Genomic DNA, 9,588 nt, shown 5'->3' on the forward strand with positions numbered 1-9,588 from the left:
CACTGGACGGAAGCTGGGCCCTCCTTTGAGCCTCTATGTCCCACTCTCCATAGATTAGCTCATTGTTTAACTCCCTTTGAGCCACAGCTTCTTAGAGGAGAAACAGTTCTGCTCACCATTATTCTTGCTGATGTGTAACATCACCGGAGTAGTCCATAGAGGACACTCAACAGTTTGTGAGGTCAAGCTGTATGTGCACCAGAGGAGAGAAGAAGGCTTTCCCTGGTTACTGAAGGAAGCAGAGGACCAGCCAACTGAGAAGGCAGGACTGATAAACTGAGGAGAGTGGTACTTTAGGGAAGCAAGTAGAAGGACGTTTAGATAATGGAAGATGAAGACATCTGCACAGGATACACGTAACACTGGGTGTTGTGAGATTGGGAAAAGCAGAATCCAGCCGAGTGAAAGAAACCTTGTGGGCCCATCTTACGCACACGGGTTACACAGGCTGGAGACCTACGTGAGGCACCTTGAAAGCAGCTGATTGATCCCAGAGCTATGGGAGAATGATGGCCTCCCTTCTTATAAAGCTAGGCTGTTTTATCACTCTATCTGGCCATCTAAGTAAAAGGCCTGGAGAGAGTGAATGGAGGGAATGAATGGATGCTTAGCTGCACGACCTGGTCAGAAGTGGCCAAGGCTTGGCCTTAGGCTGTGGTTCCTGAGCCTTTTCTCTTCCACCCATGTGACATGCCCATGCCTGGTTTTCTTTGTCTTCTCAGTCTTTATCTGACCAGTGAGTATTAGGTTCGAAGTCTAAGAAATGCCTAACAGATTTCCCCAGACTGAGGTTACCCAGCAACAGTCTCAGCAGACATCTCTGACTGCTGCTGCCCTCCCTGAGCTAAGGGGAAGAGGCCAGGAGAATGAGCCTCTCAGCACCTTCCTGGGAAAATGGAGCACTGACCATGCAGCCTAGGTGAGGGCAGGGGTGTGGAAGGAAGTCATGCTTCCTGGGAATGGGGAAGCACCATTCACCTGTGACTTGGAGCAAGCTCTTAGAGTCTCTGAGTCTCAACATCTTTCTCTGCTAATTGGGATTTCTATGAAGGACATCACTGACCTGCTGATTTACCAAGCATGATGTCCTTCTCCAGGGGCTGGCTTCTCCTGAAAACATGCCCCAAGTATGTGTGATGTCTGGCCATTCTCTCTTCTCAAGAGAATTCTGGCTGCAATTTCCCCCCAAGACAGACTTGTTTGTCCCTTTGGCTTCCCATACAGTGGTCTACATTCACCAATCCACACTTCAAAGGCATTGATTCCTCCTCAGTCTCCCTATTCATTATCCAGCTTCCACTTGCATATGAAGCATATAATCTTATTAGGGATAGTGGTATGATTATCTCCATTTTGAGATGGAGTCTCTTTTCTTTTTTAGAAATAAATGTATTATTTATTTATCCTATCATTCACCTTTAAAAAAATGGATATCTTCTATGTACTTGATTTTTAAAAACAATAAATAAAAGTTTTCATTTATACTGGTTTACTTACAAAGTGCATATACGTTTTGTTTTGGTTTTGCCTTTTTTAATTTCATTTTTTTTATTTCAATGAACATCTACAGAGATTTTGGAATTCCATTCATTCATTGTTGCACTTTTCTCCCCGCCCACCTCAGAGATGGAGTCTCATAATCACAGATGGTAACTAACTGGTCATCATCCTCCAGCTGATGAACAGTAGCACCAAAATTCTGACCCTGGCATTTAGCCTGTGGAAACTGCACTCTTATCAAATGTTATATGAAAAGGAAGGGATGGTACCATAACCTTAACTGAGCTAGTGGGGGCTGGAGTGCAGGGTATATGTATAAAAGAAAGAGAGGAATTGTAAACTCCTGCTGAAGTCAGGTACTGTTTGCCTTGATGGTACCCACCCACATGTAAATGGGCCGATCAACCAGAAGGCCCAGCTCCCAGGACTCAGGGAGATAACAGTGCCTATTGCAGGCTAAACACTTAGAATAATTTTGGTGACTCAAAGCAAAGTTTCTAACCAGTGGGTCAAAGGCTGAGATTTCAAGCTCCATGAGGATTGCAAATCTAGACCTCTAGGCAAATCTGGTTCTTTCCCCAGTCCCCCGTCATCTTCTCCAGAAATGATGATGCTGGTAATAGATGCATATTTCAGCCCTGGCCATGATATGCTGCACAAGGTGAGAGCCTGCACTCAGAGCTATCAGCCTGCTGCTCTGCTGAACCCCGGTGTCATGGGCTACATCTGGCTCAGGAGCATTTGTTGGAGCTCAGTTTAGATGCTCCCAGTCTGCCAGGGCTCTCTGGGAAGGAATGATGGGCAGAGGGGATAGAGGTCACAGAGAAGAAAGGTGTCTCCATCTATTCTGGACATGTCAAGAGAACAAGACCTTCCAGCCCATGCACCCTGTGGGCATCCCTGAGGCTGCCCTCAGCCATCTAGGGAACAAGTGTAGGGTCCTTAAGTGGGGCCCCAAGGGCAGGCTGACTTGTCCTGCATGCCAGAAAGAATACTGCATCTAATTTCACTCCCCACAGCTGGCAGCACAAAGCTTGTAGGGTTTTTTTCCTGGTGCAGACTGGGTAAAGAGAAAATAAAGTGTTGAATTATTTGGCATTATCAAGGATTTTGGCTCCCCAGGACTCCTGCATAAAGAGATGGAAATTTTAGCTGCCAGAGCCAAGAAACACAGACAAGTGTATGCATTTGTTATATATTATCTCTCCTTCTTCTGAGCAGCCCTGAAAATGTCAAAAGATCATCTATTGTTTCATTGTTGATAAGAAATAGTAGAGTTTGGTAGGATATGGGCCCGGGCTGGAGGCAGACAGTGAGAAGCCAGAGAGAAAGATTGTCCTCCCAGAGCACCCTCAGGAGCCCCCACCTGCAGGGGTGCACTGCTCCCTTTTGGGGTGTTGGTTTCACAAAGGTAATGTAGGCCAGAAGAGCGTGCAGTCAAATGCCAGCTTCCACCAAATCACTTTAGCCAGTGCCGTGCTGCTGGAGCCCCCAGTGTGCATGGCAGGCTCCCTGCGGCCAGCCGCTCAGGCCTGGTGACTGTGCCAGCAGCGAACCTGGGGCTTATTTGTGCCTCTGGCCTGGAGAATCCAGAGGAAGGCAAGCTTGTGGCCTCTGGAAGGCCTCCCAAGAAGGTGACATCTGAGTAAGACCTCAAAGGATGAGTGGACTTTGTCCTGGCTAAGAAGAGCCAGATACCTTGGAGGCAAAAGGGAACAGTTTGATTAATATGCATTGAAAGGCCACCTTTAGTTATCCGATCTTGAACGTGGGCCTGGAGAGACAGAGAAGACCAATTCCTTGGCCTTGAACTGACCCAGACTCTGGCAGGCTGTCTACCTTGCAGAGGCCAGGGTTGATGAGAGATCTGATTTCTGAGCTCTCCCTAGCGCTGATAGGTGTGTAATTCTCCACTGGTGAAAGGTGCAGTGTCTACCACCCCGTCACGGCCTTGTGTGGCAGGTCCGTACCTGCAGTCAGGCTTCTCAACCTCCTGGGAGGAGGCCAACATTTGGCTCAGCTCCGCTGCTCTCTCATCGGTCAGGAGGGAGGCAGGCTTTTGGGGAGATGCTTGTCATCCCCCGACCCCAGTGTAGTGGAGGGGCCATGAGGACTAGAGAATTGGACCAGGCCCTCTTCTCCTTATCACTAGCCTCTAGGGTAACATGAGTGAGGTGTTTCAAACAAGTCTGTGTCCAACCTGGCCCATTACAGGAGCACTAGGACACCAGTCTAAGGGGACATAGAAGGGCAAGCCATGGCTAGCGGCTAGCAGTATTCACTGCTTCTCTTTCATGCCTTCAAAGGAGGCTCCATGTTCTCTCCAGCTGCCTTTGATGCCTCTTTTCCCAAAAGGGAGATACAAGGGGAGCCAGCATTCATGGATGGGGACAGCCTGGACCGCGAGATGCTCCAGAGGTGGCAGAGCCCCCCACTCCACGGTGGACACCCTCAATGTGCCAGCCAGCCCAACTTACCAGTTGTAAGGCAGCCCTTTTGTATCAAATCTGCTCCCCTTTTTTCTTAGTTGAAACTTTCCTCCTGGTGATTTGTCCCATAGAGGGGAATATGAGCGAGGACACACTTTCTCAGAGGTCAGACTTCTGCTGGTCTCTGCCCCTTAGAAAGGAAATAGTCCATTTCCAGGCTTCACTCACAGCTACTATTGCTGGCCCCTCCACACAGACTGCTGTTAACCAGCATCTTCTAATATGTCACCACCTGCCCACCATGGTTAAGGAGACCACAGGCCCTAGAAATAAGTATAAGCTACGCCTGTTACACTTAGATTCTGCTTTTCCATTTTTATAATGTTATCACGTGTATTCATTCCTCTTGTGACCGTTAAGCCATCCCGAGGCTGAGATTTTTACCACCTTCTCGTCTTTAGATGAGCAAATGCGGGTTCAGGCTGCGGGATGTACCTGCAGTCTTGAGTCTCATTTATCGCAGAGCTGACACTGGATCCCTGGTCTCCAAACTCCTGCCACAGGACCCTGTGTCTTGGGCCATGTCCTCAAGCAGGCCCCAGGCACAGAATAGATGTCTACCCACTAGTCAGGCCTCCCCCATTTGGAGGCTGTGCTGTCTGGGGCTGTGAGTGGAGCCTCCCCAGACCCTGCTTTGACGTCCTCTTCTGTAAGTTACAGTCTCTGAGTTTCCTCCCATGACACCACCACATACACCCTCCTGCCTCTTAGTAATTTCTTCTGTCTTGTGAAATGGTTAACAGATAAGGAGAACAAAGCTGAGTCAGCAGCCCAGACCTGTGGCCATACTGGGGCTTGAGGGACAAGCACTACAAAGGTACTGGTGACTCAGTGGTAAAAGCCTCATCTTTCACAGGAGAAGCCTTGGTGGCATTTGGTGGAACAGCCTTCAGTCTGATCTGCCAGTGGAAGCTCGCTGTGATGTTGAACGGTTTCAGCAGAACTTCCAGAGTCAGACGGGCTAGGATGAAATCTACTGAAAACCAATCAGTGAAACTCTGATCCTCATCCATGGAGATGGTGCAGGATTAGGGGGGCATTTAATCCCATCATGCTTGGGGTGACTGTGAGTTTGGGGTGACTTGACAGAGGGTGAAACCAGGTTGCTTCTTGGAGGCAAGAATATTGAAGCCCCAACATACTTTGGGCATGTTGCCAGGAGGGATCTGTCCTTGGAGAGGGATGTCATGCTTGGAAAGGCAGACCCTGGAAGAGAGGGATTAACACAGTGACTGTGGCAATGGGGTCAGTTATGTCATAGCCATTACCTCAGGATAGGGCAAGGTTCTGAGCACAATATAGGGTCACTATGAGCCATAGTTGACTTGATGGCACATAACAATAACAAGGCATGCAGTCTAATGGAAGGGACAGGCTGTCAAGGCACACAGAGGGTATGTTTGTCCAGAGATCTGGTGCAAGACTCTCTCCCCACCCCATTCCATCAATACTCTCTTCTCCCAACTCCTCCAGAGAGACCCGCTGAGAAGGAGGGGGTCAGTGGTGCTCCCAACCAAGGTAGTGCCTTTGGGTTTCTCCAGAAAAGGCTCAGAACCGAGAGAGCTGGTGCACTGGCCTGCAGACCTATCCCACAAGCCCATCCCACTGGGCTCTGGCCTAAAGGAAAACTTTCCATTCTCCTTCCCTAGAAAACCCATCACTTATGGGAAGCTGGGTGTTATCTTAAGGTCTATAAAGGGCCTGCCTGCTTTTCCAGCTGGAGCCGTTCATTCAGAACAATTAGCGCGCAGTTTAGAGCTGGAATGGAGCATATGGCAGGGTCCTCAGGAGGGAGCATGTGGTGGCCCAGGAAGGAGGGGAGCAACTCTGGGGGACTGAGGGGTTGTTTCGAATAGGGGCAGCTCAGAGCCCACGGTCTGACCCAGGTTACACCTGTTCTCCGTGTTAAAGGGGCTGAAGTGAGGGCTGGTGCCCACTCCCTTTGAGCTTAGTTCTCTTTGCAGCCCCTGAAACAGGCATTTTATGTCAGGAGACTTGCACAGTGCTCTGCGAATCAGAGAATGTCCCAAACATTCCTGAGTATGCACTGGGGATGAGGGTGCAGCTACTGTGTTTGTAGCATTTACCTAGACACCCTTGGGCCTTTGTTCAGTAACTATTGATTAAGTGCCTGCTGTGTGCCAAGCACTGTTCTAGGTCCCAGGAATCTGTGAACAAACAAAGGCTCTTGCCCTCCTAGGGTTTACAGTGAAAGACAGGAACCAGACAAAGCACAATTGAGAAGTAAACTGCTTAGTAGGTTAGAAGATATGCTTACATGATTTCTTTGGGAAATCAACCTGCAAGGTAAGTATTATCCTCTTTTGACAGTTGAGGAAACAAACTCAATGAGTTTATAAAAGAAAACAACTTGTTCAAGTTGTCTGAACTAAGAAGAGATAAAGGCAGGATTTACAACACTCTAGCCCAAGGTTTGGGCCCTGCTGGTTCAGTGATACATGTGTTGGGCTGCTGACCAAAAGGTCAGTGGTTCGAGTCCACCAGCCACTCTGAGGGAAAAAGATGAGACAGTCTTGTGCTGCTGGATTTCCAAGTTTCTTTGGAAACCCCGTGGAGGGCAGTAGCCGACTGGTGTGGTTAGTTTACCTGGTTTGGCCCCATGTTTGTGTCTTGTCTGGGGAGAGAGAAGTGAGATGTCCACTAAGCCTCCGATTTACAGCTCTGGATGGTCTGTATAGATACAAAGACTTCCAGAGCCCTTAGAAACTAGCCCTCTAGCTTCAGTCTTTCACAGGAGAATGAGGACTTCCAGAGACAGGGCCTCATAAGGGCACACAGCCCATCAAACATTTACTGAACAGGAGGACCTGGATGCCCAGAGTGTTCTTTGCAAACCTGCTGTATTGCTACCTGGCTGGACTTGTCAGCAAACCCACAGTGAGGCCCACCCCCTCCCAGTGCCCCCTTTGTGCGTCAGACTATGCAGGCACCCCTTCTTGCCCCTCCTCAGTCCCACCTGTTTGTCCCCAGCGTACAGCTTGGGGTCTGGATGGTAGGGATCAGGCATAGCTGGGGAAGGGATGCTGTGCTGTGCAGCGTCGCCAGCCTGCCCCCAGCTCAGATTTAATGAGCTTGGAGAAATGGCTGTAAACAGGTGGTAGGTGTCTTGCAGGGTCAGGAGCTAAGCAGCACTGTGTCTGGAAGAAAAACGGCAGTAACAGTATTGGGGCGACAGCAGAGGTGGAGGGGCGGGGAGCAGAGAGGCAAACGGACCGTAATGCAGTGGTTATGAGACTTAAATTGGAGCCTAGGGCAGGTAAAGAACAGAGCTATAAATCCAGCCTCCTGAAGGAACATTCTGCAGGTAGGAGACACAGGCTTGCTTAAAATCCGTCTGAGATGACAGCTAAAGATCATTATTTTTGAGCAAGGATATAAAATGCTAAACACTGCCTTTATTAGTCCTTTTGAAAAGCCAGGTGTGAAATACTGCCATCCACAAGATTATGTCTTTTCCTTTTTTTTTTTTTTTGGTAGTTTATTTTTAATGACAGAAATTAAAATTTTCTTAATCCATTTGCCCTTACTCCATAACATGAGCCCCAAAGTGGCTTTTGCAGGAACCCCTCCCTCTACCTGGGAGTGTGCTGGCCACCCCACCAGGCCTCACATGCCTCATGCCCCCTTCTCCTGACCTCACTGGCACAGAATGCCTGCCTGGCAGCAGGTGGTTGGAAAGCCTGAGAAGTTTTATGGGTCTGCCCGGGTAGACCCTGTCCCCTCCAGTTGCCAACTTGGCGGGTTGCTCCCCACTCATGAATACCTAACGCTAAAGCTATGCAGCCGCTGGAGCGGCCAGGCCAGGCCTCCCCCGGGTGCACGGCGAGCCGTGACTCAGCCTCAGGTGCTATCGAACGACACTCGTGCTTCCAGGGACACCGCTCCTGCGCTGGCTTCTCTTTTTCTTCCCTCTGCCTTTCTTTCTTTCTTTTTTCCCTTCTTGTCATCAAAGGCTGATGCTACCAGAGAAAAAGTTCATAAAAATGTTATGTCCACCATAAAACCCCTAATGTGGCATTCTGCATGATCCATGCATTAACATTAACATTTCCCAGACAGTTATTGTGAGATAATGGTCTCAGCTATAATTCAGCAGTAACGTTCCTCCGAGCAAATGTTATGGAGGAATAAATGGCCTGCAAGTGTGCTGCTGGAGTGGGGGTAGGGAGACGTGGGCAGGCAGAAGAGGCAGACGCTGGACCCCAGAAGCCCCGTCCTGGCTATGCAGTGGACTGGGGATCGCTCTTGGGCTGACCACAGACACCCTGTGGACCATGAGACCAGGCATGTCTGCCCTCTTGCTTGTTTCACAAAGACTTTATTTGTTCTTCCAGTGTTATATTGGGAGAATTTGTCCGAAAAAGGATTTAGAGCCATTAGGGTTTGAGCTGCCAGCTTGAAGACATGTGGTTCAAATCCACTAGCAGCTCCACAGGAGAAAAATGGGAAATCTCCTCCTGTTTGATTTACTGCCTCTGGAAATCTGCTGGAGGGTCAGCTATGGGTCAGTTGTGACTTGCACAGTGAGAGCAGGGTCACAGGTCAGGCTGAAAGGGTGAGAAGTGGCCCTGACATTTCTTTTCACCCATCTCTCCCTCCCTGTAGCACCACACTTTTTACACTCACCAGAACACATGGCACCTACATTTTTATTATGATTATTTATGATTATTACTACTACCCCTGAGCCCTTCGTAGGAGCAGCAGACCCATCTTGGTCTTCTGAGTAGCCCAGCAGAAAGCAGGTGTCAAATAAATGCTGGTTGAAGGTGTGGGTGAGTTCAGCTATCCCTGTTGGTGGATGAATGGATGAGCAGCAGCAGAATAAGATCCAGAAATGAAAGCCCACTGTAAGATGAAAAGAATTTGACATTCATTAATAATAAAGGAGAAAGCAGATTTTATTGAACACAATCCTAAGAGTGCAAGCCTGAGACTTGCGATTGCATTCATTTCACTCTTCAGGAAAATGAGGCCTACAGGGCTTGTGTCCGGGCAGCGCCGGAACCCCGGACGCCAATTGAGAGCTACACCAGCTGCCATCTTGCCTCTAGTAAGCATGTGAATATACAAAGAACTGTCTTATACCTACAAGGAGCTTGTTCTCAACTGGAGGGGACACGTCAGGTACACGCACAACTCACCATAATTTGAGGCAGAAGATTAGTGTTGCAATGGGAAATGTCGTCAGCTAGAAAACTAAAAAAGTGGGCTTTGGAGGGCAAGCAAGACCCCTAAAGAGCAAGCCTATGGAGAGCTTCTGAGGCGCAGAAAGGAATGTAAGTAAAGGCACAGAGGCCGATGTTTCATTTGTATCAGGGGTTTTCTATTCCTATTTGGCTATTGGAATGGTAGCCCTTAACATATGCCCCGTGACAGCCTCTCGCTCTGGTGAGTTATGAGCCTGTGATCTGGGCTCCTGGCCATGGTGGTCAGTTCTTTGGAGCCTGCCAGCCTCACTGATGCCCAGCGTGTTGCCTCTGAGTTCAAGTAGAAACTGCCCCAGAGAATTATAATCACAGCTCTCCTGCCTTCAGGCCTCCACCCTGCCTTGCTTACACTCCAAAAGGTACAAATG

The sequence above is a fragment of the Elephantulus edwardii genome, unplaced genomic scaffold, assembly GCF_000299155.1.
Source record: "Elephantulus edwardii isolate Elephantulus edwardi_28Jun2011 unplaced genomic scaffold, EleEdw1.0 scaffold00120, whole genome shotgun sequence".
Classification (NCBI taxonomy): Eukaryota; Metazoa; Chordata; class Mammalia; order Macroscelidea; family Macroscelididae; genus Elephantulus; species Elephantulus edwardii.